Here is a 19,169-nt window from a genome sequence, read left to right on the forward strand (position 1 = left end):
GCTGCTCCTTCGGTGCCGTCATCTGTTTCACGGACGCTGCGCAGTTTACCGTCGTGACCTCGTTGACGTGTAACGCAAGAAATACACGCTGAAATTATAACTACACTCGCCCGAGAAATGTGAAAGCTTGATGTTAGGAAACTTGATTTTCTGGCTAGGGCAAAACAATTCTGCTGTATTCAAGGGAAAAAGAAGAGTCGACTGGTACCGGACAGGAAAGGAGTGACTGTGTGTAATACATTTGATCAGAATTCACCCAACATTAAATATTAAAACTATAAATGAAATATACTGATCGCAACACCAAGGAATTACGCGAGATAATCGAAATTTGGTTGGCATATTTCTACTTCTGAAGGATGATGTCTATTCATATTTCGCTCGAAACGCATAAGAAATCAGGTTTGTTTTAAATACATTATGGAACGCTCGTGAGCGTTAGTTACCTGTGAGATGGACGTGGCATCTCTTTAATGCGACAAAGACGATAGTACACTACTGGCCACAAATATTGCTACACCAAGAAGAAATTCAGATGATAAACGGATATTCATTGGACAAATATATTTTACTAGAACTGACATATGATTACATTTTCACGCAATTTGGGTGCATAGATCCTGAGAAATCAGTACCCAGAACAACCACCTCTGGCCGTAATAACGGCCTTGATACGCCTGGACATTGAGTCAGAGCTTGGATGGCGTGTACAGGTACAGTTGCCCATGCAGCTTCAACACGATACCACAGTTCATCAAGAGTAGTGACTGGTGTATTGTGACGAGCCAGTAGCTCGTCCACCATTGACCAGACGTTTTCAATTGGTGAGAGATCTGGAGAATGTGCTGGCCAGGGCAGCAGTCGATCATTTTCTGTATCCAGAAAGGCCCGTACAGGACCTGAAACATGCGGTCGTGCATTATCCTGCTGAAACGCAGGGTTTTGCAGGGATTGAATGAAGGGTAGAGCCACGGGTCGTAACACATCTGAAATGTAACGTCTACTGTTCAAAGTGTCGTCAATGCGAACAAGTGGTGACCGAGACGTGTAACCAATGACACCCCATACCATCACGCCGGGTGATACGCCAGTATGGCGTTGACAAATACACGCTTCCAATGTGCGTTCACCGCGATGTTGCCAAACACGGATGCGACCATCATGATGCTGTAAACAGAACCTGAATTCATCCGAAAAAATGACGTTTTGTCATTAGTGCACCCAGGTTCGTCGTTGAGTACACCATCGCAGGCGCTCCTCTCTGTGATGCAGCGTCAAGGGTAACCGCAGCCATGGTCTCCGAGCTGATAGTCCATGCTGCTGCAAACGTCGTCGAACTGTTCGTGCAGATGGTTGTTGTCTTGCAAACGTCCCCATGTGTTGACTCAGGGATCGAGACGTGCCTGCACGATCCGTTACAGCCATGCGGATAAGATGCCTGTCATCTCGACTGCTAGTGATACGAAGCCGTTGGGATCCAGTACGGCGTTCCGTAATACCCTCCTGAACCCACCGATTCCATATTCTGCTAACAGTCATTGGATCTCGACCAACGCGAACAGCAGTGTCGCGATACGATAAACCGGAATCGCGATAGACTACAATCCGACCTTTATCAAAGTCGTAAACGTGATGGGACGCATTTCTCCACCTTACACGAGGCACCACAACAACGTTTCACCAGACAACGCCGGTCAACTGCTGTTTGTGTATGAGAAATTGGTTGGAAAGTTTCCTCATGTCAGCACGTTGTACGTGTCGCCACCTGCGCCAACCTTGTGTGAATGCTCTAGAAAGGTAATCATTTACATATCACAGCATCTGCTTCCTGTCGGTTAAATTTCACGTCTGTAGCACATCATCTCCGTGGTGTAGCAATTTTAATGGCCATTAGTGTATCCACTCCTCACTGAGTTTGAACGAGGTCGTGTAAAAGGACTACGGTAATCTGGATGCTCCTTTTGCTATACTGCAGAAAAATTTGGCAAGAATGTAGCCACTGGACATGATTGCTCACTGTGGTGGTCAAGAGATTGTACGCTCGCAAAAAGACCAGGTTCTGGATGGTCACGTGGCGCTACCGACAGGGAAGACCATCGTGTCCCACGCATGGCTCTGTCGCATCGCACTGGATCTGCTGCAGACGTTCGAGCAGCAGTTGGCTCCACAGAGACACAATGAACTGTTACAAATCGGTTATTTCATGGAGTACGCGCATTCCATTCATCCCAAACCACTGCCATTTGCGACTCCAGTGGCGTCCAGCGAGAGCTCGTTGGAGGGCAGGGCGGAAGTTCGTTGTATTTTCTGATGAAAGTTGGTTCCGGCTTGGTGCCAATGATGGCCGTGAGTTAGATAGAAGAAGCGCCTGCAACCAGCCTGTCTGCGGGCTAGAGACACTGGACCTACCTCTATAGTGTTGGGTGTGGTTTCGTACGACAACAGAAGCACTTTCTGGTTATCCTATACACCATGACTGCAAATTTGTAAGTCAGTCTGGTGATTCGACCAGTTGTGCTGCCATTCATGAACAGCAATCCAGGATAACGCTCGCCCGCATACCAATGTTGTAATCCAACATGCTCTAAAGCGTGTCGGCGTGTTGCCGTGGCCTGCTCGATCACGAGATCTGTCTTCAATCGAGCACATACGGGGCATCATCGGACAACAACTTCGGCGTCATCCACATATAGAATTAACTGTCCCTGTACTGACAGACCATGTGCAACAGACGTGGAACTCCATATCACAAACTGGCATCAAGCATCTGTAAAACGCAAGGCATGTACGTTTTCATGCTTGCATGCAATATTCTGGGGGCTACACCGGTTATTAATGTATCAGCATTTCAAATTTGAAGCTGGCCGCTGTGGCCGAGCGGTTCTAGGTGCTTCAGTCCGGAACCTCACGGCTGCTACGGTCGCAGGTTCGAGTCCTGCCTTGGGCATGGATGTGTGTGATGTCCATAGGTTAATTAAGTTTAAGTAGTTCTTTGTTTAGGGGACTGATGACCTCAGATGTTAAGTCCCATACTGCTTAGAGTCATTTGAACAATTTCAAATTTGCAATAGCTTACCTCGCGCCTTATTAACGGTAGGTTTACTATCTTTTGGTTCAAAAAAACGATTTTTTTAATGAATTTTTGGATCCATAAAAGTGTTTAGAATCAACCCCTGTAACGGTTTTTCCGAATACGGAACGGAAATGTTTGTTATTTGCGGTTGAAAAAAAAATGCACCTGCCTGAAATCGACCTTTTTCACGCACCAGTATTTTTCTGTCGGAGGACGAGTTTTGTACCGGTGCTTGGGAGGAAACACAAAAAATTCAAAGAAAGTTTGAACACGTGTGTTTGGAAGTTAGCCCCCAAGCAATTGCATTCTGGTGCGAAGAGGAGATTGCTACTTTCCTGGCAGTGAGCAGCTTCAACGAAGGGTATTCAGCAATTCTGAAGACCATGACAACGATGGACGTTACCCTGGGACTCTATTCGACGTAGTTCGCCAAGCATTCGGACGAACACCGGATTCAAGCGGCCGAAAACCGCTTGTCACCGGCCGTACGAGCGGCTCTGGAGCAGTGCAGCATGGCCCAGATCGAGCAGAACGCCCTCTATGAGGAAGAAGAAGGACTAGTTTATGGACCCGGAATAGCAGATTGAACGTAAGTTGCATAATATTGCATTTGTATGTAGTCAAGACTTGAAACGCGATTTTCTCGAAATGACTTTTTTTTTTAATCGCGCGGTATGGTAACTTCAAATCTAATGAACAGAGATTGGCATGATTCTTTGTTTCCGACGAATCTAACTAAATGGTCTAGGAGTTGTAGCACTTTCATTCTGATCCATCAATTATAAATATTTTTACTTGGCTGGCGAAGTCGAAAAATAGAGGAAAAAACCCTATTTTTTCAAACGGCCGCCATGTTGTTTCCTATGGTCCAAATAACTTAAGCGAGGTACAACTCCTACAGAATCTTATATACTTCGCTAACATCAACTCAGTTTTGATTTCAGACGACCCGGCTGACCTGTAACACACCGCGCGTGGAGGTCTACATCGAAATTTTGTTTCGTCCCGACGGCACTTCTGCCTGTGCTCTTCGACATTTCCGGTCGAAAAAATTCCAGTTTGTAGAGGAAATATCAATAAACTCTTTGACTAAATTTGACACTGATATCTATAACACACCGAGAAAAAAATTCTCAAAGAACATGCTTTATTTCTGGCCATAGATAGTAAACCTCCCCTTAACTTGTCATCCTGCAACGTTAACCACTGAAATATGTTACCTAGTCAGAGGTTTCCAGAAATTTCAGTGCTGTTCGTTACTTATCGTTTTTGATGTTGTGATTTCCTTTTTCCATCACTGTATATATCGGCTTGCCTCGTCTGCTCAAAGTCAAAACAAATCCAATTTAATAATAACAAAATCTATGCCACGAACTATTAAGAAAACCGGAAATTACAGATGTATAAAATTGTCAGCAAGGACGTGTGCAAGACTCTGCCAACAGAATATTGAAGCAAGCAGTCATTTATCGAAAGCTGTACTATAGCTAGTAAGTATGGTGACAACAAGGAAATGATTCAGATTACTGCAAACTGCAATTGACGTTTGATTGCCATGGAAGGACGCCAACAACATCGTACGGCCGCATCGCAGTCACTTTGAAGCCCTCCGTGTCAAATTCGTCAATGTCCCTCACACCAACGCTCTCAGGCCTGGTATGGACCACGGCGGCCTGGTGGTTTCTGTTCAGTGAAACTCCCACCGAAGACTTGTCAGGGGCATCGCGTATTCGTCCACCTCGGTTAAGTTTGCGAGTTTAAACGGGTGAAATGTAAACGTACACTTGCGTTCTGTGAGTGATGTAGCAACTTTGATCCGAATGTCCACGTGCCTTGCTGAAATCTCAGTCTCAAGTAATACTGAACATAGCACCGTACAAGGAGCTTCTGTAAGAAAAATGCTTTTGCTAACAGCTCAAAAAAATAGGACCTCAGAGATCGACGTACGCACCAATAAAACATATGAGATCCGGAAAAAATCGATAGCAAAAAACTATTTGTCAGGTATATTATCACAACTGCTGTTCGAACTAGAAATGTGTCCTCACCCTGGGACGAGACTCAGCAAAATCGACAAACTCACTGCCACTTACACAGTAAACTGTTATTTTTACACAGTAGTTGATTCCTGAGGTGCTTGCTTAGAATCCCCTCCCTATCCCACCTCCACGCCCTTCACTATACCCGGCCGAGGTGGCCGAGCGGTTCTAGGCGCTACAGTCTGGAACCGCGCGGCCGCTACGTACGCAGGTTCGAATCCTGCCTAGGGCATGGATGTGTGTGATGTCCTTAGGTTAATTAAGTTTAATTAGTTATAAGTTCTAGGGGACTGATGACCTTAGAAGTTAAGTCCTATAGTGCTCAGAGCCATTTGAACTATTTGAACCTTCACTATAACAACCTCAATATATGTCACTTCTCTAATGTCTTCGTATCGGATTACGTCCATTAAGCGTTCTTCGTTTTCTTACCTTTATTCGCTACCATAATTCCCCTTCTAGTTCAAGCTCCGCTTTAACTATTCCTGGGCGCCTCATAATATCTCCTGGCACCCTGTCTCTTCTCCACGCAGTATTTCTCAAAAAGCAGTCAATGAGCAGCTCTTTAAAGAAATCGTAAATTATGATTTCTCTGTGTGGTTCTTGCAGTAATTGGAAATGTACCCTGACCACAACTTGGTTGCTGTGCAGGGTGCATCTACCAGTGGGGCAACTATTTTTGCCGCCTCCGAGCCTCCAGTCTAGTTTTAGATTTTTCCAAGCCTTTTGTTGTTGTTGTTGTTGTTGTGGTCTTCAGTCCTGAGACTGGTTTGATGCAGCTCTCCATGCTACTCTATCTTGTGCAAGCTTCTTCATCTCCCAGTACATACTGCAACCTACATCCTTCTTAATCTGCTTAGTGTATTCATCTCTTGGTCTCCCTCTACGATTTTTACCCTCCACTCTGCCCTCCAATACTAAATTTGTGATCCCTTGATGCCTCAGAACATGTCCTACCAACCGATCCCTTCTTCTGGTCAAGTTGTGCCACAAACTTCTCTTCTCCCCAATCCTATTCAATACTTCCTCATTAGTTATGTGATCTACCCATCTAATCTTCAGCATTCTTCTGTCGCACCACATTTCGAAAGCTTCTATTCTCTTCTAGTCTAAACTATTTATCGTCCATGTTTCACTTCCATACATGGCTACACTCCATACAAATACTTACAGAAATGACTTCCTGACACTTAAATCTATTCTCGATGTTAACAAATTTCTCTTCTTCAGAAACGCTTTCCTTGCCATTGCCAGTCTACATTTTATATCCTCTCTACTCCGACCATCATCAGTTATTTTGCTCCCCAAATAGCAAAACTCCTTTACTACTTTAAGTGTCTCATTTCCTAATCTAATTCCCTCAGCATCACCCGACTTAACTGGACTACATTCCATTATCCTCGTTTTGCTTTTGTTGATGTTCATCTTATATCCTCCTTTCAAGACACTGTCCATTCCATTCAACTGTCCTTCCAATTCCTTTGCTGTCTCTGACAGAATTACAATGTCATCGGCGAACCTCAAAGTTTTTATTTCTTCTCCATGGATTTTAATACCTACTCCGAATTTTTCTTTTGTTTCCTTTACTGCTTGCTCAATATACAGATTGAATAACATCGGGGAGAGGCTACAACCCTGTCTTACTCCCTTCCCAACCACTGCTTCCCTTTCATGTCCCTCGACTCTTATAACTGCCATCTGGTTTCTGTACAAATTGTAAATAGCCTTTCGCTCTCTGTATTTTACCCCTGCCACCTTTAGAATTTGAAAGAGAGTATTCCAGTCAACATTGTCAAAAGCTTTCTCTAAGTCTACAAATGCTAGAAACGTAGGTTTGCCTTTCCTTAATCTTTCTTCTAAGATAAGTCGTAGGGTCAGTATTGCCTCACGTGTTCCAGTGTTTCTACGGAATCCAAACTGATCTTCCCCGAGGTCGGCTTCTACTAGTTTTTCCATTCGTCTGTAAAGAATTCGTGTTAGTATTTTGCAGCTGTGGCTTATTAAACTGATTGTTCGGTAATTTTCACATCTGTCAACACCCGCTTTCTTTGGGATTGGAATTATTATATTATTCTTGAAGTCTGAGGGTATTTCGCCTGTTTCATACATCTTGTTCACCAGTTCCAAGCCTTATGATGACCCTTCTAGAAGTAACTCCTCTCCTTGTATAGCTCTGTCGTTAGATCCATCCAAAATGACGGCTTGACCTCATGTTACAGCACATGAAGATCCAAAAACAATAAGTCCTGAAACGACAAACTTAAAATAGTATGAGATAATGGCTACAGCTTCGGTACTGCATAAATATGAACCAGCAAGAACAACTGCGCCCTCTATATCGAGCAGTCTCCTCGCTCGGCACCACCACAGGACAACTAACTGAAGGTGAATGTAACAGCGGCGTGCCCATCGTGGCACGTAAAGCAGGCTACACTCCGTACCACTAGAGTCTACTTGGCCCCCAGTATTATAGGACCAAGTAGTCTGCATGGCGTTGACCTGAGCGCTAATGACAATTTCCGAAACCAGAGACGTTATCGAATTTTCCTAATGAGTTTGTGTGTATGCACCAGAAATCGAACACCGTCACTTTTCTTCCGGTAAGAGCGTTTCACTTGAAATCCACTATTTTCTGGCTAGCACAAAACTGTTCACTTGTGTTTTAACAAGAAAAGAGCAAATCAGCTAAATTCCGTACCGCTAGCGTCGTGTTGGACTTAAGAGTTGGAGGGGCAAGTGGTCTGCTAGCACCCTCCTGGCCATTATGACGATTTCCAAAACCAGAACTCTCACACTGATACCTCCTGATAAATTTTGTGCCGGACCAGGAATGAGCCCCGACCCTTGCCTTGCTGTAAGAGCGTTTCCCACGAAATCCATAGGTGTGGTTCCGTCCAGTACACACTGTTAATCGTAAGAAAACTTCACAAAAGCGCACACCGCTTTACAGTGAACAACCTTACAAGGTATTATAAATGACTGAAGCGATTTCATAAATTCACTGTAGCTACATTAATCGACACATTGTCACACAACTCAACACTCATACAAAAACACTCAAAAAGAACTGTTGCAGCCTCACTTCAGATTTCTACCACGAGAGCGCAGCAGTGAGCAGTTAGGCAAGATGACAATAAGCACAGAGAAAGTGCATGCTGTGCCTGAAATGCATCCAAATCAGTCTGTCGTAACAGTGCAACGACACCTCCTGGTAGACTAAAACTGCGTGCCGGACCGAGACTCGAACTCGGGACCTTTGCCTTTGTGAAAGGCAAAGTCCCCAGTTCGAGTCTCGGTCCACCACACAGTTTTAATCTGCCAGGAAGTTTCATATCAGCGCACACTCCGCTGCAGAGTGACAATCTCATTCTGGAAACATCCCCCAGGCTATGGCTAAGCCATGTCTACGCAGTATCCATTCTTCCAGGAGTGCTAGTTCTTCAAGGTTCACAGGAGAGCTTCTGTGAAGTTTGAAAAGTAGGAGACGAGGTACTGGCGGAAGTAAAGCTGTCAGGACGGGGCGTGAGTCGTGCTTGGGTAGCTCAGATGGTGGAGCACTTGCCCACGAAAGGCAAAGATTCCGAGTTCGAGTCTCGGTCCGGCACACAGTTTTAATCTACCAGGAAGTTTCATATCAGCGCACACTCCGCTGCAGAGTGAAAATCTCATTCTAGTACAAAGGCACTTCAAAAAGAAGTTCAACAAAAATCCACCAACTGCCAACTCCATTCTGCGATGGTAGGTGGAGTTTAAAGCTTCAGGACCCCTCCACAAGGGGAAATCAATGGGTCGGCCTGCAGTAAGTGAAGAAACGGTTGACCGCGTATGGGCAAGTTTCGCACGTAGCCCACAGAAGTCAACGAACAGAGCAATCAGAGAGCTGAACACACCACCAATGACCGTTCTGAAAGTCTTAAGGAAAGACTGAAGCTGAATCCTTACCGCTTGCAGTTGTTAGAAGCCCTGACTCACGATGACAAACGCTTTGAATTTTCGGGAAACGAGGTTATGGAGGAGAACGGGTTTTGTGAGAAACTCATCTTCTTTTTTCGAGGACTGACCAGTGAACAGACTCAATGTGCGAATCTGGGACACATTCGAGATTCACCAAAAGTTAATATGTTCTGTGCAGTTTACTGTCCCATTTTCCTCTGCGAAACAATCGTTACAGGACAGTGGTGTTTGGACATGCTTGAAAACTGCCTTGTGCCACAATTGAAGATGGACAATGTGGTCTTCATCTATCAACAGGATGGTGTTCCACCACCCTTCCACCAGGGAAACTGAGAAACCGATGGATCGGTCGTTGTCAACTTGATGATCGGCAATTGATATCATGCAGAGAATTCTTCCGGGTTGTATGGGCGTGGTCCATGGAACTCTTCTATCCCGGATGTTTCGCCCAAAGCTACGTTGGACATCTTCGGAGGTGCTCCTGGTTGTGCTGAATCTTGCCGACAGTCATTGTATGAATTGATATCATGGCCTCCCCACTTTCCCGGCTAATCATATGAAATTTTTTGTGCGGAGTTATGTGAAACATCCAGTGTTTACGATTTCTCTGCAAGAAAGTACAGATCTGCGAGCTCGCATCAACGTTGATCTTGATCAGGTTGATAGGGGCATGCTGCGTCGAACGTGCAAAGGATTTTATATCGACTTAATATCAGCATAATCAGTAGGGGTAACAACATACGGAGCACCTGTAGTAAGTTGAAAAAAAATTGAGTTTTTTAATATGTGTGCGAAGTTGGAGATCGTCCTAACGTGCGGCAGGCAGCGAAAGATATTCCGGGACACTGATCGAAAGATCTCCCTGCTTTGACTGACAAACATGTTTCAGGCGCTGTTTGTGGTTGAGAAAAATCCAAAGCCAGATGCAGACGATTGCCCTGTTTTAGAGGAAGCCTCTCGGCCTGCAAGGTACATGCATTCACACATAGTAGGATTAATGGTAGTTAGGAACTCCAGTGTTAGGCACGTGATGGAGACGGGCATATCACTGCCAAGGAATGAAAAAAGTTCAGTGTGCATGCACTCTGTGTGAATACCAGGGGGTAGTCACCCCTGATGTGGAACATGTCCTTCCGGATTATATAGAGAGCATGTGATGCAACAAGCTGTAGGTTGTGGCTGATGTTTGTACTAATGATATCGCTTGGGATCCAGAGAGAACGGACAAGCATAATAAAGGCAGTCTGTTTAGTAGATTTGTGGTGTTTTATAAGTGTTCTGCTAACAAAACTCTACCTTTGGTTCGTCTTCTCCATAACATTTTCCATTTGATGATTCCAATTTAAGGTTTTCATAATCGCTAAATTTTTGGTTAATGTGGTGTCACCGCCAGACACCACACTTGCTAGGTGGTAGCTTAAATCGGCCGCGGTCCATTAGTACATGTCGGACCCGCGTGTCGCCGCCATCAGTACTTGCAGACCTAGCGCCACCACATGGCAGGTCTAGAAAGACGGACTAGCACTCGCTCAGTTGTACGGACGACATTGCTAGCGACTAGACGTACGAGGCCTTCCTCTCATTTGCCGAGAGACAGTTAGAATAGCCTTCAGCTAAGCACATGACTACGACCTAGCAAGGCGCCATTTGCCTTACCTACTTTGAGAGTTATAGTATAAATGTCTCAAGAAGAACGCTGTATTCATCAGAGAATAAAAGTTAAGTATATTATAAGCTACGTACTTTTCTTGCTACCATTCAATAGTTATCCTGTTCCAGAATTCACGCCCGTCTGCATTACATCGCGTGCCTTTCGGCTACCTCAGAGTGGCGTGGCTCTTGCTACGCCACAACAGTTTGGCGACGAGTTAAAAAAGGATTTGTTCTTTCTAATTGCTTACATTTACTTGTGTCATGGCTTCGCCACAATCTCCAGATGTACTGTCCGAATTTTATCGCTTGCAGAATCAGCAGACGCAGGCGTTATTGGATGCCCTGGGACAGCTCGTCCAGGGTCAACGTGCGCTGCAAAACGATGCGGCCGCCGCCGCTTCGCCGTTCCCGCAGCCACAACACGCAGTTGCACCCTCTTTTCGTCAATTTCGTCCCGACGACGAAACATGGACGGAGTGGTCACGCCAGTTTGGATTCCATCTCGCCGCCTACAGAATTCAAGGTAACGAGCGGCAGCCTCATTTATTGTCTTGTGTCGGCGTGCAAACGTACCGTGTGATAGTGAAATTGTTTCCCCGACGCGACGTAGCAACTCTGTCCTACGAAGAAATTGTGTCGGCTTTAGATGCCTATTTCAAAGACACAGTTAATGTGGTTGCAAAACGGTATACGTTCTTTCGTACGAAACGTACGGCCGGTCAAACTAATCGGGAGTGGGTTGCAACTTTGCAAGGCCTTACTAGGGATTGCGAATTTCAGTGTGACTGTGGCCTTCCTTATTCAGATACAATGGTGCGTGATGCAATAGCACAGAACGTTTCTGATGTTCGCATAAGGGAACAGATTTTGAAACTAGTTAATCCCTCCCTTCAACAAGTGATAGACATATTGGATAGGCAAGACACACTTGACTGTGCTCAGGAATCTTTTGAAGCTTCGCCAGCAGTGTGTAACATTAACCGGCCCGCTGGACGCGCTGCGCGGCCCGGTAACCGGCCCTCGCGCACTTCGACGCAGCTGACGCCGCGCTCTAAACCAGGTGTGCCTCGCCAGCACACAAATGCAGTGAAATCATGCCCGCGGTGTGCTACTAGACATTCGCGTGAAAATTGCCCGTCACGCCAAGCTATTTGCTTTTACTGTCACAAGAAAGGACATGTTCAAAGTGTTTGCCAGAAAAAGCTCAGATCAGACAATCACAACCGTTTCAGGCCCTTTGCTTCGCGCCGGAATCGAACCACGGACACTCAGGCTCGGGAACCTTCGCCCATGGACATTCACGTAGTTAATGCCACTCCGCCCAGTGTTACTCTTTCTAACAGTGACTGTGTTCGTCCCACAAAAAGTGTGCGTCGACGTCGACGGCAATCCCGTCACGTCGCAAGTGATTCTATCCCAATGTCTGTTCAAGTTGCACAAAACAGTCGCTCTTGTCGTCAGCAGGACAATAAACTTTTTGTAGATTTGGACTTTGCCGGACAAGTGATACCATTCCAGCTCGATACCGGAGCTGCAGTTTCATTGCTCAATCACGCCACGTACAAACAACTGGGCGCACCGCCGTTGCGTGCCGCAAAAGTTCAGCTCACTAGTTATTCAGGACAGCATATCCCTGTGTTAGGACAGTGCAGCCTTCTTGCAACATACAAGGGACAAACAAAACTTGTGTCGTTTTACGTTCTTCGTTCTTCTGCTGCAGTGAACTTGTTTGGTTTAGATTTGTTTCAATTGTTTAACTTGTCTATAGTGAATCAGGTCCTATCAGTGAACCAGACTGTGCCTTCCGCCAGTGTTTCTAGTCTATGTGAGGAATTTGCAGACATTTTTGCACCGGGCCTTGGTTGCGCTAAGAACTATGCAGCACATTTGGAACTAAAAGTCAACGCGCAACCGAAATTTTTCAGAGCGCGCAATGTTCCCCACGCATTGCGTGACGAGGTCGCAAGAACATTACACGATTTAGAATCGCAAGGTGTCATTGAACGTGTGCAGGCTTCTCTCTGGGCCTCACCCTTAGTGATTTTGCAAAAACCTTCCGGAAAATTGAGACTTTGCGTGGACTTCAAAGCAACAGTGAATCCACAACTAGTGACTGCTACTTTTCCTTTGCCCCGCCCGGAAGATCTTTTTGACAAACTGTGCCCGGGAAAATATTTTTCAAAGTTGGACCTAGCAGATGCGTACTTGCAAATACCGGTGGACGAAGAATCCCAGCGCGTATTGGTGGTTAACACGCATCTTGGACTATACAGATTCAAAAGACTGCCATTCGGGTGTGCCTCCGCCCCTGCATTGTTTCAGCAATATTTACAAACTATTTGTGCGTCGGTCCCTACTGCAGCTAACTATCTGGACGATATAGTGATCTCAGGAAAGACAGAAGCAGAACATTTACAAAATCTCAGAACACTATTTCAGGTCTTGCGACAGAATGGTCTTCGCTTGAGGAAGGACAAATGTGTATTTTTTGCTCGTGACTTGCCGTATCTGGGACATGTAATTAATGCCCAAGGCATACATCAGAGTCCAGAGCACCTCCGTGCCATACAGGACTTGCCTTCACCGCAAAATTTGAAGCAGCTACAGAGTGTGTTGGGAAAACTTAATTATTATCATCGCTTTCTGCGCAAAGCCTCTTCCATTTCAGCTCCGCTTCATCGCTTACGCCGTAAAGGTGTTCCGTTCGTCTGGTCGACGGAATGCGAACGCGCCTTTCGCCAATTGAAATCGGCGTTGCTTTCAAATACTTGCCTTACGCCATTCGATCCCCAGAAACCCCTTTTGTTGATGGTAGATGCATCGGATTTCGGGATCGGTTCTGTGCTTGCGCACAAAGATGGTTCGCATGATCGCCCTATTGCCTTTGCGTCCAAATTGCTCTCGTCAGCGCAAAGAAATTATTCCCAGATAGAGAAAGAAGCTTTGGCTCTCGTGTTTGGTGTTACGAAGTTTCACGATTTCTTGTATGGTCGTCACTTTACCATCATTACAGACCACAAACCTTTGACATCGCTTTTTCATCCGAACACGCCTGTACCTCCACGTACAGCGCAGAAATTCATTCGCTGGTCTCTTTTCCTCTCGCAGTACCGCTACGATATCTTGTACCGGTCCACTGCTAAGCACGGCAACGCAGATGCGTTGTCCCGTTTGCCTGTTGCCGAGGATAAAGCATTCGATTCTTCCGAACTTGCTTGCATGTTCATTGATGCGGAAACTGATGACGTGGTCGAATCGTTTCCGATTGATTTTCGTCGTGTAGCTACAGCCACAGCTGCAGACCCTGTCCTTGCTACCGTTTTGCGTTTTGTTGCTACACAATGGCCCTTGTCAAAGTCACGGATCGAGGATCCGTTGGTTCGCAGATTTTTTGCTCACAAGGAGAGACTTTTGTACGACGTGGTGTTTTGTTGTTGCGTTCTGATAATGATCAGTCTAGGGTCGTGGTCCCACGTTCGTTACAGTCATCTGTCTTAAAGCTTCTCCACCACGGACATTGGGGTATAGTGCGTACGAAACAACTTGCTCGTCAGCACTGTACTTGGTTCGGAATCGATGCTGCGATTACGAATATGTGTTCTTCTTGCATGGCGTGTGCCGAACAACAATCCGCACCGCCGCGGAAATTCTTTGCATGGCCGAAAGCCACTTCCCCTTGGCAACGCTTACACATCGATTTTGCTGGTCCATTCTGGAATGCTCGATGGTTGGTTGTTGTCGATTCCTTCAGTAATTTTCCTTTTGTTGTCCGGATGTCTTCCACGACGTCTTCTGCCACCATCCAAGCGTTGTCTGCTATCTTTTGCATTGAAGGTCTTCCGCAGACTATTGTTTCTGACAATGGTCCACAATTCATGTCCGCAGAATTTCAGTCATTCTGCCAGGCCAATGGTATTCAACATCTGACATCCGCGCCGTTTTCGCCTCAGTCAAACGGTGCCGCTGAACGTTTGGTCCGGACTTTTAAGTCACAGATGTTGAAGTTAAAAGAGTCGCATTCTCGGGAGGACGCGTTGTTGCTCTTTTTGTCGTCGTATCGCTCTCAGCCCCGCGATGGTCGCTCGCCGGCTGAGTTGCTTCACGGTCGTCCTCATCGAACCTTGATGTCTTTGCTGCATCCGCCGCATCAGGTTCCTGTGCAGCGGCAGACTCCTGCTTTTGCTCCTGGCGACGTTGTATTCTATCGCAACTATCGCGGTTCACGGCGTTGGCTCGCAGGGCGCATTCTTCGCTGCCTCGGCCGCGCGATGTATTTGGTTATGGGGGCCTCTGGTGAGGTGCGTCGGCATCTCCGTCAGCTGCGCCTCTGTCGTCGCCTGGGTTCTGCCGCTCCCCGTCTGCTTTCAGCGACGGAGCCGTCCGGTCAGCGCCCTGGGGACCCATCTACTGGCTCGCCTCATCCCCAGGTGTTACCGACGATGCCTTCCATTTTGCCTCATGGCGTCGCGCCGTCGCCGCCGCAGCCGCCGCCGGCGCCGCCCGCAGCGGACGCTTCGCTGCAGCCGCCAACCGCCTCCCTGGGTCACGCGCCGCCGATCGCTTCCCGTGACCAGCTGTCCTCCGCCATGGAACACTTGCCCTCTCCGGACCACATGGCGTCATCGCGCGTCGGATACCCCGACGCAATGGAGGTCGACCCTGTCTCATTACGGGCGCATACGCCGCATGTTGACGTGCACCCTGGAGTAGGTTTCCAAGCGTTTCCTAGCTCCCCTCGGACCGAATGGCCGGGTGCGGGTGGCACAGCCTCGCCTGTTGTTAGGCTCCCCACCTCATCGCATACGTCAACATGGGGCCCTCCCCACGGCGGGCGGAAGCCTTATAACACGACCGTTCGCCGATTTGCGGGGGAGGAATGTGGTGTCACCGCCAGACACCACACTTGCTAGGTGGTAGCTTAAATCGGCCGCGGTCCATTAGTACATGTCGGACCCGCGTGTCGCCGCCATCAGTACTTGCAGACCTAGCGCCACCACATGGCAGGTCTAGAAAGACGGACTAGCACTCGCTCAGTTGTACGGACGACATTGCTAGCGACTAGACGTACGAGGCCTTCCTCTCATTTGCCGAGAGACAGTTAGAATAGCCTTCAGCTAAGCACATGACTACGACCTAGCAAGGCGCCATTTGCCTTACCTACTTTGAGAGTTATAGTATAAATGTCTCAAGAAGAACGCTGTATTCATCAGAGAATAAAAGTTAAGTATATTATAAGCTACGTACTTTTCTTGCTACCATTCAATAGTTATCCTGTTCCAGAATTCACGCCCGTCTGCATTACATCGCGTGCCTTTCGGCTACCTCAGAGTGGCGTGGCTCTTGCTACGCCACAACAGTTAATTTGCGTGATATGTTGCATAACCGAAAATTAACTCAGTTTTTAAAGTAATACTCATAGGGAGCAGCTTATACTTTTCATTGTTTAGGATCAACTGCCATCTTTAGCACCGGACAGATACCTTGTCTCAATCTTTTACAATACATTTTGATGTTCTGATGACTTTACTAGATGGTAAACGGCAGTGTCAAATCCAAAGAATCTTACAGGGGCTCAGTTTATCTCTCTAAATCGTCTATATAGATTAAGAACAATGAGGTACTTATAGCACTAACTTGAAAAGTCCCAGACAGCACTTCTGTTTCTCTTGTTGATTTCCCGTAGCTACTACAAACTGTGATATTTCAAAACATGAATGGCCAGTCGCTCCAACTGAAGCGACACTCCATACGCACGCAATTTCCCTAGATGCTGCATAGCTGTGCTACGCTCCCCCATTTTTTATTTAATGTGATTTGGAAGGGTTTGTGGGACGTGCTGATCTCTCTACCGTGGGGAAATTGGTTTACGTCTAGCGCAAATATTTTAAGAAAACCTTTGGGCACCGAGTTTTAAGTAAAGTGGAGATTGTTTCTTGGTGACTTAATTTTAAGGCCTAGAGACCTAAACCCAATTCTAAGTCACATTTTGTCATTACGCTGGTCTTAAGAAAAGAGATACACTCTATTTAGTGGCACTGACTTGTTTTTGTAGCCAGTACGTTTTTGATATGAAGCTTAAATGGTGCTTGCCTCCCTTAAATTGTACGTAAAGTTGCGCTGAAAACAATTCCGTGATGACAATTGAAGTTCTTGACAAAGCTCTAATTTGGTAAAATGGAAATACCGTGTGGCTAGGGCCTGCCGTTGAGCAGACCGTTCGCCTGGTGCAAGTCTTTCGAGTTGACGCCACGTCCGCGACTTGCGTGTCGATGGGGATGAAATGATGATGATAAGGACAACACAACACCCAGTCCCTGAGCGGAGAAAATCTCCGACCCAGCGGGGAATCGAGCGCGGGCCGTTCGGTATGACATTCCGTCGTGCTGACCACTCAGTTACCAGGGGCGGACTCTGATTTGGTCATTAAGCCAATAAAAGTTCATTTGCATACCTTGGGTTTCGGATGCTAGTTTGAAGGTTTCTTCTCCATTTATTAAGATTGTGGTGGTATTTTTCCTACACATAATACGCTAATAATTTTTGATCCATGTCCGGTAGCAACTCCAGCAGTAAGCGTGGACCTCTCCCAAATCTGTTGACTTCAACCAGCATCGCTAGGCGCGTTAAGATTCAGTGGAGCTTCAATCTTAATTTAATATTAGTGATTGGATTTCTTTTAGAGGTGAGGCAAAGGCTTTGGTTTTATTTAACCTTTTCACTGCTTAAGAGAGCTTTTCCCTATTTGTTGTAGTGCTCTAAATATTCTCTCTCTGCTTGTTGTCACCGGGGAGGGTTGCGTCTGCCACCTGCCTAGCCTGTAATGCCGCTTATGTTCGAAGTTCCTGCTGCTCACTTATCATCCTGTCATTCCAAAAACAGACTTTTCCACATGCACATGGTATGCGGTATATCCCCGACATTGAAAATGTGTCCCTTAGCCGATCGGAGACATTCTTTGATCTTCTTCATCGGTTTCAAAATAGTCTTTAAGCCGTGTTTTCACAATATACGGCCGATTCTGTACGTCACTTTGGGAATGTATGGCAGCAAGACCGTACCCGACATTTCTTCTTCTGATGTGTCACCTCACCGGCTGTTTGATTCTGTGACACTTCTTACGTAACTGGTGACGCACACATTGCTCCTCAGAACCATTGCTAGGAGTTGCATCTCGCGTTTGGGGTGCTACGGCACGTACATAGCACGGAAAAGCCCTTGGCCGTGAGTGCCCCATGTACGTATGATCCACGGCCGCGAGCTCGATTCCACCACCAGCAATGGATGGTGAAGCTTTGCCGAAGCCAGCCACTCGAGCTGGTCAAATGCCGGAAAGATCATCAAAAAACGTCGGCCGAGGAACTCTAAGACAGAAACCAGCAGGCAGTACGTCGATAAATGGTCACGAAAGCCTTAACAATTATGCACCAGCAAAATTCTCCGTATCTTTCCCCTTACGTCGTACTTGACATTTAGACGTACATAATAAGCAAGCATACATACATCAAGAAGCTAGAAATTCATGCCAGGAGATAAAATGCTTTAAATCGGTTTTATTCTGGTTTTGTCTTTAGTGTAAAAGTAGAAAATTGGACATGTTGCCTTTCTGCAGGAAGCGGTTCTTATGTTCCAGGGAGCCTAAAGAAACAAGTAAGATAATAAACAGGGATGTGTGTTAGGTACGCAGGCGGTGATAGTGCATTCGCGGGCCGACAGAAGAGGCGCGCGCGCCGTGTCGCCCGGGGCTTCCCCCAGGTCACGTGACCGGCGCGTGGCGGCAGGTGTGTCGCGGCTTGACTTGCAGAACGGCGCGGATTAGACGCGCAGACAGCTGCCGCACCGCCACCTGCAAATGGCGACGAGGCGCTATTCACCTCCTCCCGTCACTGAATGCAACAAACCGTTCTGCACGCTCATCATACAGGGCGGGGGCGCTACAAAACGACACTTTTAATGCAGCGCAGCGACGTGAAAAGAGACAATAGGGAATACTCGGAACAATCCTCACGCAGTTATTCCAAGGAAACGCTACAGTATAGGCGGCAGAGCACATCTTCTCTACATTACCTTACATTGTAGTATCAAAGCAGATAATCGAGCTTCACCTTTTCAACAGAGGGAATTCTAGAAGCTCCTATATGATAACGACATATAGTAACCTTGCGTTACATCCTTTCAACGAGGAATTCCCTTTCTTTATTTGCGACATTTACTTGGTAACTAGTACACTAAGGCTGGCCCCACTGTGAACGGTAACTTCCATACAGCATTGCATTACGAGACACCGCCCCATCTGTGGTGGTTGGAAGAACGACTGCCGGTAAAGCTCCGTATAGTCAATTTCTCTCATTTTTCCGTCTTGGTCATTATGCGAGATGTGCGAGTAATAACTTTTCTTCTAAAATTTAACATCCAACTGTCTGGTAAAGCATTAAATATCTCCTGCAGCGTCT

This window comes from Schistocerca cancellata, chromosome 2, assembly GCF_023864275.1.
Source record: "Schistocerca cancellata isolate TAMUIC-IGC-003103 chromosome 2, iqSchCanc2.1, whole genome shotgun sequence".
Taxonomy (NCBI): domain Eukaryota; kingdom Metazoa; phylum Arthropoda; class Insecta; order Orthoptera; family Acrididae; genus Schistocerca; species Schistocerca cancellata.